At 46.4% G+C, this 15,713-nt stretch overlaps 1 protein-coding gene across 8 annotated transcripts in view; it reads right to left on the minus strand.

Annotated features, from left to right (window-relative positions):
• Positions 1-15,713, minus strand: part of LOC149351327 (inactive dipeptidyl peptidase 10-like) — a 357,475-nt gene that overhangs the window by 147,033 nt on the left and 194,729 nt on the right. The gene's annotated exons all lie outside the window — the stretch shown is intronic.

Below are 15,713 nucleotides of genomic sequence, written 5' to 3' on the forward strand. Positions count from 1 at the left end.
CTGCTGTTCTATCCTTCTTTCTTCCGTTCTTTCTTTCCTTCTTTCCTCATTTATTTCTATCCTTACTTTTTTCGTTCGTTCTTTCTTTGTTTCTTTCCTTCTTTCTTTGTTTCTTTCCTTCTTTCTCTTTTTCTTTTGTTCGATTTCTTCCTTTCCTTCTTCCTTTCTTCCTTTCTTTCTTTCCTCCCTTCTTTATTTCTTACTTTTTCCTTCCTTTATTTCCTTCCTTCCTTCCTCTCTTTCTTTCTTTCCTTCTTTCTCTTTTTCATTCCTTCCGTTGTATCCTTCTTCCGCGCTTTCCTTCTCTGTTTCATTCTTCCCTTCTTTCTTCCTTCCTTTCATTCGTTTTTTCTTTCGTCTTCCTTTCTTTGTTTCTTTCTTCTGTTCTCTCTTTCCTTCTGTTTTTCGTTCTTTCTTTCACCTCCACCCATCCTCCTCGTACTTACTCTTCAACTTTTTCCTTTCTACTCAATTCAGAACGCTAGCGAAGAATCCGCTCGTACGTCGCATTAAGGGACAACTAAGGACAAACTGAAGTTGTCCTGCATCGATCGATTACCGCATTCTGATGAAAATCACTACTTTCACTGCAAACAGAGCTTTCTGTTGGCTAGAAGAAGCGGAAAAATGGAATTCAGGTACCACCGCCCCCGGCAGTTCTCACAAACTGCAATAACGACAGATTCGCTTTTTGAACGCGGATCTCTGGGGTTAGGCCACACCGCCATTCTCTTCCAAACAGTGATCACGAAATCCCTTTTGCTCTTGAGGCCAAAAGTTTGAATGGAGTGGTGGGATAAATTGTTTCATTTTTAAGTCCAATTTTCTCAACAATAAATGTGTCTTTTGTTGTGCCCAACAATAAACATCAGCATAGCCACAAATAGACAAATCATTGATGATTTTTACTAGGAAATAAAATTGAATGGAGCTGTCCTCAGTGTCCCCTTAAGTTCACGGTACGTTAAATCGGCGGCATTTCTGCTTTCTTTATTTGTTTATTTGTCACAGAAAGCAAATAATTTTTAGGCTTTTAACTTAAAGCTCCAAAATGGAACGAGAGCACGTCTTTGGAAAGGTGCCAGCCTCTAAATTTTCACTAGGAGCGGCTTTATAATTGAAAGAAGCGGTTGGTTTAGGTTGGTTTATGGGGTTTAACGTCCCAAAGCGACTAAGGCTATGAGAGATGCCGTAGTGGAGGGCTCCGGAAATTTCGACCACCTGGGGTTATTTAACGTGCACTGACATCGCACAGTACACGGGCCTCTAGAATTTCTCATCCAAAGAAATTCAGCCGCCGCGGCCGGGATCGAACCCGCGTCTTTCGGGTCAGCAGCCGAGCACCATAATCACTGAGCCACCGCGGGGGCTAATTGAAAGAAGCGCTGAAAGAAAATATCAGCTCAAATATCAAATAAAGCTTGCCGTTGGCAGGGCTCGCCTTCTGTAAAAAACTCTATTGATAATGATAATTACGTTGCCCTGTTGCCTTGTAGACCGGATGGCGGGAGCAATATCGAACGGGGGACGAGACAGGTATGGATGTTTGAAACACAGATGCTACTTTAACAGAGAGTTGAACACTCTATTCAACCATAACTTTTTCTCTGCGCGCGCAGAGTACGGTGGACACCAGCACGAGTTGAAATAAGTACTGACAACGCCTGCGGGGAGAGGAGGTGCGGATACATTGCGCAACAATCTCTCAACGAAGCCTGCATACATTTAGGCCATACACCAACTCGTCGCCGTAACCCTACGCGTCCCAAGGCGAAACCTGGAGGGGGCCAGGTGACTTTCGTCAGCCTCGCGTTCTTCTCGGAAGGTTCCCGTGTGCGGCCGTGCGAATCGAAGTCAGTGCCGAGACGAGCAACGGACGCGGGCCCGATACGCCTCGGGGAGCACGGTACCCGCTCGCTCGCGTCTCGCAGCGTTACGTCCCTCCGGATTCCTGCCGCCGAGTCAAGCGCAGTGCGTGCCCGAGTCCAGCGCAAAGCACTTCCATCACCAAGGCGGACGCGGCCACGAGCAAGGTTTCCCCGGGAATGCTGTCCCCGGCTAGCGTATGCACTGTCGGGAGCAAAAGTAGTGTATAACACCAGCGTACGTTATGTGCACACGCACTGGAACAAGACCTTGTGCGCTTGTGGAGGTCACAACTCAGCGTGGTTGCGCGCAGGCAGCGTGCGAACACCGGAGGAAATGTGTGCGTCGGTTGCCACAGCAACTCGCAATGACTGGGCGGCCTTAACGCGCGGCTTCCCAAAGCAACCCACGCTGTCAGCGCGGAAGATATATATATGCATGCATGATAAAGCAGAAGCAGGTCCGGCTGTCGTCGCTTTTACGTAACTACACTATGTGCAGCGCCGTTTCGTCACTCGGTGCGAGCGTTCGCCCGCGAAGCTAGCGCCTCTACGAAACTGGGTCATCTCTGCAAGTCGTCCTGGGCATGTCACCGCCCGCTGTGTTTTACGCCGTTCCAGCAGACGTGTCGTCTAGTAGAGGCACTGGTTTGGCAGAGGGCGCCGTGTTAACAAGAATGTTAGTATTCCTCCTTCAGGCCCTTTATTTTGATACAGAATGGGAAGGTCCTTACAGTCAAACGAAGCTTACGTTCGCTGACAACATTCCACTCATCTGTCCTTGTTTTCTTCTGAGAAACCGTCACAAAACCCGTAGGAGTATTTCCGCTTTAGAATCGAAAGGCTTGGTTGCTCAAAGACGAAATGCCGATACTGCCCCTTGACTAGCGCCGGTCGCGCTAGTACAGCGGCTAGCCTGGCAGAGCATAATTCGGCTCGTTACAGCCAGTGTGAACTTGCCCTGCACAAATACTGCGTGTTCAGCAACCGGGGACTCTTGGAGGCGCATCTGGGGCCAAAACTGCGCCCGCAAATTATCGCCTGTAGACGTCGTTGGTTTGTGCCGCAGCACTGGTCAGCTGCCTGAATCAAAAGCTGTGCACAAGCCCGGACAACACAGTTCAATGTCACGGATGTTAAATTGGAGGAATTTTAGCTTCTTCTGGAAATTTTAGCAACGTCTAACAGAAAGGGAATTTTTACGGAGTTTCAGGAATTTTTAAGAACCGAAATTGTCTCGTTTTTTTAAAAAATAGCGCAGTTTTCCAGCTGCTGCAGGAAAAAAGGGTCCGAAAAGGGGAATTTTGGGTCTTTTTGAGAGAATTTCGGTGACAGCATGGAGAATTACTTAATTCTTAAGTCTCAGTAGCGTATATCATACTCCATTGGACTCTTGCCTGCGGAGGCCAAAGTTGAACTCTATAACCGTTTGAAGTGTTTTCAGTATGACACTGTGTGGCTTGGAGAGAATCGAACTGATCTGAAGAACGATCTTCGTCGAACGACCTTTTAAATGCATGCAGTTTATTCGCGTAGCTACGGTCTTCACACGTCGCTTCTTTGAAGGAAGATCTTTCGCTTGGAAACATTATTCATGTTGTGTTGACTAAATATTGTTATTAACTCTATTTAAACCTTGTGCTAACTTTTTCTAACCCCTCAGACCCGAGCAAACGTTCGGTTTGTTAGCGTTAAAAAAATTGTATTCTCAAGTCTGGCTGTTCCCCTAAATATACACAAAACGAATTTTCAGGCACGGGTGCAATAGTTAATTCTCTTTGGCATTGAAATGGTAATAGCGCTGCAATAAGACGTACACAAGAATGACTGACACAGGACATGCGCTATTTTAGGTATCGAGTTGAGAGGACGACGGGTGGTCACACACAAAAGGGCCCTGGGTTTTCGACATTTCTGTCTCAAATAATGCACCATCTAGCCCAAACTGACGTTCTTCTAAACCATTTCTTTGGCATTGCTCCATGCTTTGCGCTACTGTTCTCCGTGCCTTCAGAAACATGAAACAACGTCTTTCGACGCAATTCACGCACGCTAGGACCTCAGAACTGTTAACTGGACCAAGTTTCGCCCAGAAACGTCAGATAAGAAAAGGACCCATCGGAGGAGATAGTGATAAGTAAAGCGACCCCGTCGCCGATGCAGAATACTGCGGCTTTCGGCTATACTTTATCATAACACAAAACGCTCCAGGTACTCGCTCTTATTATCACGATTACCGGCCATGGCATATGATTATGCGTGCATGATCGTAATATTCGGAGAACACGCACTGGATAGCTCACTCTGTGAAACGAAACATAAAATAATAGGACAATGCAGCTGTGGCAAAAAAAAAACGCAACACTAGTTGAAAAACTAGCCAAAACAAAATTTCGCGCATTTACCGTCCTTGCAAAAGGGTATCGGTCGCATGAGTGAAACGAAAAAAAGACTGCTGCTATGGAAGGCATCCAAAGTTTGAGTGAAGCAAACAGAAACAAAGTAAGCGTCACAGGCTATTAGCGCATGCCATAGGGCTTCAACCGGGCCACATGCGCCACTGATGGGCTTGCGCAGCGTGCGAAGACGACGCACCGTCGTGATGCCCCTGGAGTACTTCGTAACCCAGTTTGCCGAGTCTTTGAAGAATGCTGTGCAGTACAGAGTCACCACGTGAGACTTTTTCGCCCAGTCTTTGTTTACAGGCGGGCAGTACAAGGTCACAAGGCTTGCATTCCTTTTCGCGTTGCCGCAGGCTGCAGCGTCGGAAATCGCCCTGCTGCAGGAGTTTGGTGCGCATCAGAGAATATGGCATGGCATTGGAGGTTTGCGCCCCAAACTGCTCATGGGCTGCGAGCGGCGCCGTACTGGAGAGCTCCGTATTAATTTCAACCACCTGGGTTTCTTCAATACGTGCGGACATCGAACACCACACGGGCGCTTTTGCATTTCGCCTATATCGAATGCGGCCGCCGCAGCCGTGATTCGATACCGCGTCTTTAGACTCCTTATAACCTTGGCTTACGTTAGCTAAGGCAACCCGTATAAACGCAGCATGTTCCTCTACTCGACTGAAGTGCTACGATTTCCGCAATTCCTAGCATCGTTCACGATGATTTGTTGCCCGCGCTGGCTGGAAATTAGGAGCGCTTCAAGAATATGAATGAATTAAACTGTGAAAACTGACTCACGATGTGTGTTAAAAATGTAAAAACAGTCCATTTGCGAGCAATGAATTCGTCATATAAGCGTGAGGCCACAAATTGACAAAGTATAGGCTCAACAGAATCGTAATAAGCGGAGTTACCAACCCCCTATATAGGGTGCCCCTAAGCCGCCTAGAGTGCTGTTCCTGCACTGACGGAAAATACTCTGCGTGTTCGTGCATCTGCTCCAGTTTGTCCTTACGGCAATGCTTGAAGGTATGCCTGCGACTACAGCTATAATTCAGCAGCAAAATGCTTAACCGAGCAAGTGAACTGTTCTGATTTCTCTACATTTTTTCTTTATTTTCGCTCCGAAGAAAACCATTTTGTTTTTCCAAATCGCACGGGCACAAACACATATACCAACGGGCACAAACACATATACCAATCAGCGAACAAACAGCCCTCAGCTATTTATGATGTTCGCAAACATTACCGTCCCCCGCGAGTTTAAAATCAGATAGGTAGAAGTTGTAAAGGGCAACGTGACCCGGTAAAGCACTGAACGGCATTTCCAACAGTGCATCCTGGCATGGACTAGAACTTATTTAAACTGTGTCCGCATGGGAGAGAATGCGAGCGCCTCTTTCAGAATCGTGCCTGTACGACAGTTCCCATATCCGTCGTGTGGGGTGCCTCACGTTTTTGCTTTCCACGACGTCGTTTCAATTTGGGAGACGAATGCGCGTAAAGAGTACAGGCTAACACTTAGAGGCACGTACACAGCTATACGGCGCATAGAAAAGAAAAGCGAAAAAGGCCCGTGCGAGCGCACACGATGCCGCAAGCCGCGTCGGAGCGTGTTGCTTTGTTCAATTGAGTGGAAAAAGAAAACCATTTTGACACTTCACTCGCAGGACTGTATAGCACATACTGAATAACAGGCTGCGCCTTCTTTCTGCTGTCCTCGTCGCCGCGGCCGCCTGCTGCCGTTTTGTACCCTTCACTTTGTCACGCAGCTGTTGGCCTGGTACCCGTCCTTTCGTCACGGCCGCCGTCGCTTTCGCACGCCGCTCACGTAGGGCATCAGTATGAGGCGCGATTCAGTTACATGCGGAACGTGACGGCTTCATTACCGCGAAACGAGCGGTTAGAAAGCGCCCGAGTTCGCGATGGCGAGCGGCGACCGAGCGAAATGGCACGCTTAGGCGCGCTGCTTCTGAAGAAGTCATTCCGATTCCACTGGCGTCTCTCATGGCGGTTGGGGGGGGAAGGGATATCTGCTTGGCGTTACGTGAGAAAAAGAAAAAAAAACATGAATACTCGTAGCGAACTCAACGAGAGCTATTCAGAATGTGTATTCTGTTGACTCCTTCCTTCAAAATTATTTTCGTTTTGAGAGAATTACGTGCTATAAACCATGTGTTTGTCGGTCGCCTACTCTCTCTGGGGTGTTTGGAGTATTTCAGCAAGGAGCGCAGAAGAGCTGTATCTCGGTGTCGACGCAGACGTGGTGCACAGCGGAAACGCTTTGGTTTTACGACCATGGTAGACAAGAAGCCTGAAAACAAAGAAAGGCGTTGAAGCTTCTGTATGTCGTGTGAGAGCATGAATGGAGGCTTCAGGATGTAAATACATCTGCTCACTTCATAAAGTTGAGAAAAAACGAACGCGGCTAGTGACGCAACTACAGATAACATTTATCGCGGAAAATGCGCAATTACTGAAATAGTGCGCGTTTTCTACAAACCAACACGACCTTTTTAAGCATCCGTTATAGCGTCGTAGTCAGCCCAGCTGAAAGCCCAACTCGTCCTGGTCAACAAGCCGCAGGATATATGGACGCTTAACCGTGCGCTCTTTAAATAAAATGGCACGCTCTTTCTTTAAAATGACTGTGCATATTCCGTGGAATTAACTATAGAATTTCACCGTCTGAACAGATAAAGAAAGCCCTGCACTTGGAGTTCCGCAAAGCACACTGATGGTGTGCTGTCGGGCAGCCCAAACCCAGCTGAAGACTCGTGAAAGTGAACATAAATCCTCCTGCGATGGCCATACATAGAGCCCAAAAATATCGAGACTGAAATCGGTCTCTATACACGGTTTTGTCGTCTACAAACAAACATAGCTGCTGATGGTGACACTAGCCCCAAAGCGCTTCCGGTATCAATGGCGCAACGTTTGAAAAGTTTTGCGCCGGTGCAGACGACGCGCGTCGCGCTGGTTTTGATAGGGCAGCGCGTCACGCCAAGCATTCCGTGCAGTGTTTGATAAGGTTAATATTCTGTGGGTGCGGGCTATAGTTGGTGATCTATAGTAAACGTAAAGCGCGGCAAACACAGGAACGTGAGAAAGACGCTTGTCCGTCGTCTTTGTTACGTCTCTGTATTTGCCGCGCGTTACGTTTACTATATGCAAAAAAACAGCGCGAACAAACGGGGACGAAAGGAAGAATGCACAGGAACAAGCGCTTGTTCCTGTGCATTCTTCCTTTCGTCCCCGTTTGTTCGCACTGTTTTTTTGCATAATGTATCACCAACTCGCCCGCTTATCTATCCTGTTGACGTTTACTATAGTTTGATAAGGCGCTGGTGCAGGCGACGCACCAGCTTTCCATGCTTTCGTTTTTCCCTGGGGTAAATGCTTGCTCGAAAAACACGCCTTCTCCAAACAGCAAGTGTTCTGGGCCTAAACTGCAGTGTTGCCAGAACAAAAAAAGTTCGACAAATGAGCTAATAAATGCCGAGACGAATGCCATGAACCAGAGAAACAAGTTGGCAAACTCCCAAAATTTGTTGTATACTCTTCCGCGCTAAGCACCCACGTGAGAAAAAAAGTTTAAGCGATCTGTGCGTGGGTTTACTCATTTAGTTATAACTAATTTCTTTTCACCCTTGCTCGTCGCTACCTCGCAGCTGTCTTTGTTTGGGACGTTTTATCAAGGAGCCAGCTTTACAAAGAAACACATCGCTGCCCTTCGCTTTCTTTGGCGACATTCATAGCGCAGTATATGCTGCCTGATCACGCTAGCGTTGAGACACTCGCGGCGCAAAATCAAAATCACAAGCGCTCCTTGCGCTTAAGCAACTCCGCAACACACTCTTTCTTCAAGCCCCGCTTAAGATAAGAGAGATCCACGGGACATGAAGGCATTGAGATGCGTTTTCATACGCGGAAAAAAAAAAAATATTGCGTAGGAAGCAAAAGTGTTTGCGATTCCATCACTTCCACTCACGCACTCAGGCGCCTCGAGAGACGAGCGAAAAAGCAGCGACTACCAAAGAGCGAAGCATCCGTGCGTACGTACTACAACAGCATGCCCGCAGTTGCACCGGATGCGCTCTTTTGCAATGGAAAACGCTCACGCTTCAGCCGCTGGAAAGCTTTCTTTGGTCGTGTGGGGAAATGCGCGCCGCCTGCGAAAGCAGCCGAGGGCCGACGGAAAGCGGCAATCAGGCCCGCCGCGCGGATGCCCTCTGGGAACGGCGCCGGGAAAAGCAAGGGAGGAAAACAAAAGGAGAGACAGAGAAAGAAGAGAGAGAGAGAAGCGGCATTCCCAGCGGCTTGCCGTGTGACAGGAAGCGTTGCTCAAAACTGCGGTGGTGCCCTCCGCGAAAGCAAATATTATTAAGCCAGCGACGAGAGAATCGAATTGAACAGTTTCCTGCGATTACCCAGAGGGGAATCTCGTGTTTTGAATGCCCTTCATTCGCAGGAATGCGCGGAAAGGAAATGCTTTGTGGGCGATCCATTGGGACGTGCTCGTCATTCGCAGAGAAATTTTCACTTCTGCAACAATTGCTGCGCCCTGCTGCGGTGTTTTGGCTTCATCTGCAGTTATCAGGGGCAGTCATAGACTCTTTGATAAAGTCTGCCCCGTCGAAAAAATCCGTCAGGAGCGCGTCACGACCTCCAGTAGCCTCGCAGAAACAATTTTTGAGCACCTCAAGCCTCAACTGACGTTATATTAGTGCCAGTTTACGTGTTAGATTAAGATAAGCATGTAGAAATTGAGAACATTTCGAGTTTGCGGCTGAACACGCTGATATAAATGTACGTACAAACACGCTCGCATGCTCGCATGCTCGCATATGAGCTGGCATTTGATGTGTAGCATTCCGAGGCTGCAAGTGGGAATTGAGGGACATCTGACGGTACTCGTATTGCAAGCAGCAGCTATTGCAGACTAATTTCAGGCAGCCGTCCTGAATTTGTTAAAGGAGCAAATTTAAGCCAGAAACCATGTGCTTTATTTTTTTACAAAAACCTGATCGTGCAATGAAGAAAATAATCTCAAAATCAAAACTGGAGGTGACCTGTTCTTGTGCAACAACGTAGTGCAGCTGTATGAAATACTTCTCTCACTTATGAGGAGCAATGAATACCTTGGTTTACACTACGAAAAGCACGTCGAGACCACTCCATTAAACTGAGTGTTTCCTGACTCAAATAAACCAAACAGCTTATTTTTGTGAAATTTAGCATAGATAAGCGTCCACATAGTCACAAAGAGACGACACAGTGCGAAACTCGGTAACAATAGAACAGAAATATGTGGAGAGACTTTTAAAACACTATAAAGACTGTGACCTCAGCCCGCACTGCTATGAAATACCAATAGCGGGCACAAGGTGCAGATAGCGGGCCAATGTACAATATCTTTTCAGGAGGACACAGGGGCGCAATAAAAGACACGCATATAGAAGTAGACAGGGACGAGCGCTTACTATCAACAGGCTTTATTCGACGTAGACCGTTAATATACCTTCGCTTTACCCAAGCGCCACTGTGCGAATCACAAGCACGTGGGTACCAGAGAACACCAAAAGAAATCCAAAGGCAGGGTTACAGAAATCCAAAGATTTCTGTAATCGCCTGCCTTTGGATTTCTTTTGGTGTTCTCTGGTACCCACGCGCTTGTGATTCGCACAGTGGCGCTTGGGTAAAGCGAAGGTATATTAACGGTCTACGTCGAATAAAGCCTGTTGATAGTAAGCGCTCGTCCCTCTACTTCTATGTCCATGTCTTTTATTGCGCCCCTGTGTCCTCCTGAAAAGTTATGAACCAACACGCCCAAATACAAGTACTTCTGAATGTACAATACTGCTGCTATGCCCCCATGACAAACATAAGGAGGAAACCGGCAGTCACCGAAACCTAGGAAGGCAAGGGGAATGATTTTTCTTTCATTTGTGTGTAGATTGACGGGAAATTAGTAGTGCAATAATTTTTTTTCATGAAAGATAACTGATTAGAAAGTAGAATATGACTTTCTTTTTGTTTTCTCTATACTGCTTTAACATGAATTATCTTTGAGGTAAAAACTTTCAAGATCAATGCGGCACCCGCATTAGAGAAATGCGTAAGCACGACGTCATACTTTATGACGTCACACCAAGACGTCCACGTAACACTTCCATACTTTTCACGTCAACTGAGACTCGTGACCGGAAGTCTAGACCCTCAGACCGGAAGTCGATCACTTATCGTTCAGTTATCGATCACTAATCAATCAGTTATTGATCACTTAGCGATCACCTATCGATACCTTATCGATACCACAACTAATTGTCGAACTGAATCAAGTTCTATCAATTGCCCATCTGAGTTTTCAAACTTCGCGCCCCGCTTCGTTTTCAAATTTGGCGCCACTTTGCTCCGGCCCGGCCACTTTTTGGGCATTTTTGGCTCTAATTAATTACCTAATTGACCGAGCTTAACCATTTTGTCACTTGCACATCCTCTTTCGATGCTCTATCCGACGATACCATTCTTTTTCTGGTATACCAACTAGTTCCTCCGTTATAGCACCGAGATTATCTAGTTCACGCCGAAACCGCGTACATAGCCATACACTGCTTATGCATTAAAAATTGTTACACTAATGATCTACCATAATAAACACAGCAGATTAGCAACAAAACAAAAACATACCCGTATGCTTTCCTTTGTTTCGGCGCCTGTTGGCCCAGGGGGTTTGCTTCCGAGCCACACTGCGTGGTCGAAATGCATCCCCAGCGTTGCGAATCAAGGTAAGATTTCTGCTCCTGCACCCTTTGATATATAGGACTTCCATGAATGTCAATGAGGCTACACGACTTTGAAGCAAACCCCCTTGGCTATTTACTTCTGACAAAGGCTGTACGTCATAACGAGCCCCTCATTTCCCTGCCCATGACTCCCCATGACAAAGGCATAAACGAGAGAACCCATAACATTTGACAGCCCCCAACGTTACGCTGCTTTTGGATGTAAAGGTTCAAGAAATTTTGAAAATCTCGGGAACAACAGGCGTTTTTTTTTTTTTCAGAAAAATGCTAAACTTCGGAAAAAGTCGATAATGCGCTGTTTCATTAAGCGCGTTTATTTTGTAACTCAGAAATAAGTAGAGAGTTCTATTTATTGCGCAAAAACAAGGATGCCGCAAAGCCTTTCAATAAAAATTGTGACATATTGCAAATAATACAATCGGCGCAAAGCATCGCGTCAGTCTGGCTCATCACTGCTGGGTAGGGAAATGCTAGGTCGTGGACCTTTTCCCATGCTGAGGTTCAAGTGCACACGCTCCCCCGCAAACCTGTTGCGCAGCTTTGCATGCACATTGCCGAAATGGGAACAGTTCCTTTCACATGGCGCAGACAATGGGAGAATTCGGAGGAGCTAACTTTCGAATGACGTCAGCGGTTCGTTGATGCAAAGACTTTGCCACCATGTTGGCAGCTCCAAATGCTTAGCAGACTCTCAAAAAGCTAATTTCGATCAAATACCTCAGTGTTGCTTAGGAAGATGATACTGTGCAGAAAACTGCATTCGGAAAATTTGGCGGTTTTTTTCTTTCTCCAGGCAATGCAAAAAAAAAATCGGCTTTATTCATTTTTCGAGGTTTCTTTCTCTTGTTGAAGGCAACCTAGTTAAAAGATGGCATCCTCGCATAGATCCATATGCCCAATGCACAATGTATTTCTTGAACTATATCTTCAACGCGCCCAGCAGATGAACAAAAATGTAGGTGTATATTACCGTAAACCCGAAAAACAGCCTGAAGATACTCAACCGGACGCAAAAGTGGAGAAACCAGATGTAGGTGATAAGTTGGCATCAGGTATTACTAGAAAAGCGGGCGGTGCTTCGTTGTACTAACGACAAAAAGGGGCTCAAAAGTCGTAACGTACAATGTCCATCCGCGACGCCACTGAGGAAAAAGCAATTGAAGTCGAACGAAAACAAGTTGTTTACGCCGCATCGACTAAAATGCCCCGAAGACTTGCGCGTATAACCAATTCCTCACTCCTCGAATAAAAGAAAAACGTCCGTTTCCTAGGGAACCGTACGCATTGTCGCAATGCAGGAAATCCGCGGAAAAGAGATGTCGAGCGCGACTACGTCCTGCACAGACCACGGTAAACAAAGACTTGCAAAACTCGCGACAAGCTGTGCCAACCTCGTTGATCGGCGCTGTTATCCGCCCCTTTCAGGCCTTACAAAACAAACGCATACCACGTGCTGTTTGTGCCACCGCGCTGCCTGACGCCGCAGGGCAGTGGGGCAAGCGCCCCGGATGCTTACCGGCCGCGTCGGAATAAGGAAAGGCTGGGTACAAGAGACTCGCCGATGATTAAAAAAAATGTAACTAGATCGCGTGTGAACGGCCAGGTATTAAGCCCGAAATGGCGCTGACATATAAGCACGCTTATGGAACCCTGCTTCTGGTTGTAACTGGCACAGATTAATATACAGCCTTCTTTGTTTTCTTCCATCGGCAACATCCTCAGCAACGAGGTGACCTGTGAATTCAGAGGGCTTCCTGACGCGGACCCTCTTTATACGCTGACAGAGCGACAGTAACGACTTTGATAATGACCGGGCCAAACGATTGCTAAAGGTTATGAAGTTACACACTTGAAAGGTTTTACGTGGTTGAATCTCTGTGCTCATAGACAGCATTTAACCAACAGTAATCATAAGGTGTCTGTTCTTCTTATATTTCTTCCATTCCATTCAAAGATGTAACTACCTGTTTTGCTAAAGAACGTATTTAGAACACTTTGAAAGTTGATCACTACTTCAAAAGTTTCATCATCAACAAACGAATGGGACAGTTGACAGCAATGTAGAGGCTGCGATGCGCAGAATGGACGACAATAGGAGTACCCTACGATCAATTTTATCAAACTGTATTTCAGCTTCTTTGAAATTTTGTCGGAAACTCTTTCAGAGGCGGCAGAACGTACCCCAAAATTCTTTGATTTTAAACCATACCTTGAAATTATGAACAAGCGCATTTTTTCGACCGGAAGTTGTTAATTAACGCAATTTTTTGCATACCGTAAGACTGCACCACAGCAATCAATATATTCGCATATCCGTACTCGGGACGCCCGTAATTTTTTGCTATTTATTGTCAAAAACGCACCAAAATGGTTTTCTATGGCAATCTTAACTACTCGGTGCGAACGTAGGACAAACTTTGAAAGCAAGATTTTGCTAGGCATTGGAATATTAGACCATTCTCATCAATATGGTCATAACAGAACTCCATAGTATCACAGTATAACAGTTGCCTCACAATTAAAAGAGATGTCCAAGAAAGCTTCGCCTGCGGGAAAAGCGTATGCATATGGAAGTATGTCTCTAAAAAGAGCGTGTTATGCGCACATAACACGCAATACACTAAACACGCCTTTAGGCAAATCAGGTCAATAAAAACGATCAAACAAGGTATTCGTGATTAATCCTTTAAAGCGGTTGCTTCCTTTGCAGAAGTGTGAATTGAAAGTTGTGAAATGAGGGCGTTGCGTTCAGAATTAGCTGCGAATGACACTGTGCCTCCGTATTATTAATTCTGGTCGCGTGGGCTTCTAAAAACTGAACAGATTCTCCAATGCATTATGGCTTTCGCGTGCTACTCTCATTGAAGTGCGGAGGCTGAGGCTGGCAGTCAGCTTCTGTGTAATAGTTCAGCAGTAAAGCGGCCAGCCAGCACGACTATGCGCATACGGCTTCCACAAGGAAAACTTGGGATGCTCCGGCTATGAATACAGAGCAGACACATTTATCGGACACAGGCAGTACGTCGGGAACTGCGCTCCAAGCGGATCGGCGTCTCATTCTTTGCTACACTCAGATGAGACAAATGGCGTGGAATGCGCACTGCGCTGATTACCGCTCGGAGTTGCATCCCATGAAAGTCCCGAATGCTACAGCGCATTTTCACCACATGATTGAACAACTGTCGTGGGAAAACTTGTTAGAGACAAACTGTGCGCGGAAAGTTGCGTAATCGACGGTAAAAGTGCAACGAAACCTGTCTGAATTTCCTCCACATGCAAAACACCGGAACAACAAAAATGCACTTATAGCATTGCCGAAAATACATTGTACCTCCCTTGTGTAGCTTTACGTAAACGATCGAAACTTACTTGCACCGGTCACTAGTATTATTTAGGCGTTTAGATCCATTGAGTAACACCTCTTAGGCCATACCTAACTTGACAAATTGACTTTCGTGCTTCAGCTTCGCGACAGAAGAGATGACAAGCTCTGTGCTGTCAGCTTGTGTGAGCAGGCCAACGCATCACGCGCCAGCGCGGTGACAGGTGACACAATGTATGGCGGTGCATTAAAAGTGATAACAGCGCTAGCGATGAGGTACAGAGACAAGCAATCGCCCGACAGGAGTGATGTAACATAAAGCTGTCCGAGGGGAACGCTTGAACTGAGCTGCAGCTGCGCTCCATGCATCGCAGCATCTATTCTGTACATAGTCACGCACCGAATGTGCCTTTTTTAATTCACTTCTTGTCCTTTCCTAGAGCCTCTAAACATCGCACTCTGATGCACAAAAACCACTGTCAATTTGCCTAAACTACCGTCAAGTAGCAGATTGGACAGCCTGTAGCTCTGTTGGTAGAATACCGTACGCGTAATTCGGAGGCCGGCGGTTCGGATATCACCGGTGGCATGTGGTTATTTTTTCTTCTACTTTCTATTCAATTATCTTTCATACATTAAATATTAACGCTATTAATTTCTATCGATGAACACAACAACAAAAAAAAGAGGATAGCAGCATTCCTCTATGCTCCCTTTCGTTTCGGTGACTGTTCGCTTCCTTCATATGTCAATTTTAAGTGTTAGTTGCATATTTACCTGCGGATTCCATTGCCTTGGAAAGGATAATCTGGAAATATCACAAATTTAGTTTTCCTTTTGCTTTTAATTTAGTTTTATTTTCTTCCGTAAAATGTCAATTAAGCAACAGGGAACTCCAAAACCGAGTGCGCCTCATCTCAGCTTTCTCTTTATTAGTCCAGCCTCCATTGCTTTGTTCGGTTTACCCAAGAGTCTACGCAACAGTTCCGAGCCGGACGCAGGGAGAACTTACGTCGGAGTGCGATGTTAGTGAAAGCTGCATCTTGGCGGTCATTTTTATGTGGCAGCGTAATGGCCCGCTTCGGCAGAAAAGCCGGCGTTGGCGTTGCCGTCGTCGTTGCTGTTGTTACCGAAAAATCCTGATTAGTTGAAAAAGTGGCGGTTATGCTCCCATAGATGGTGCCAGCCTCCAGTGATGCATCAGATCTTTAGCGATCGGAGCAACTACGAGCAACGCGGGAAGCGCACGGGCTGTCGGCCGCCGTATTAATCCTCACCCTACTGACTTCACTAGCGTCGCCTTTCAAGCTGACAGGAGACCCATCGC

Source organism: Amblyomma mixtum, chromosome 3 (genome assembly GCF_055824585.1).
Source record: "Amblyomma mixtum isolate Tamu chromosome 3, ASM5582458v1, whole genome shotgun sequence".
In the NCBI taxonomy this organism is placed as follows: domain Eukaryota; kingdom Metazoa; phylum Arthropoda; class Arachnida; order Ixodida; family Ixodidae; genus Amblyomma; species Amblyomma mixtum.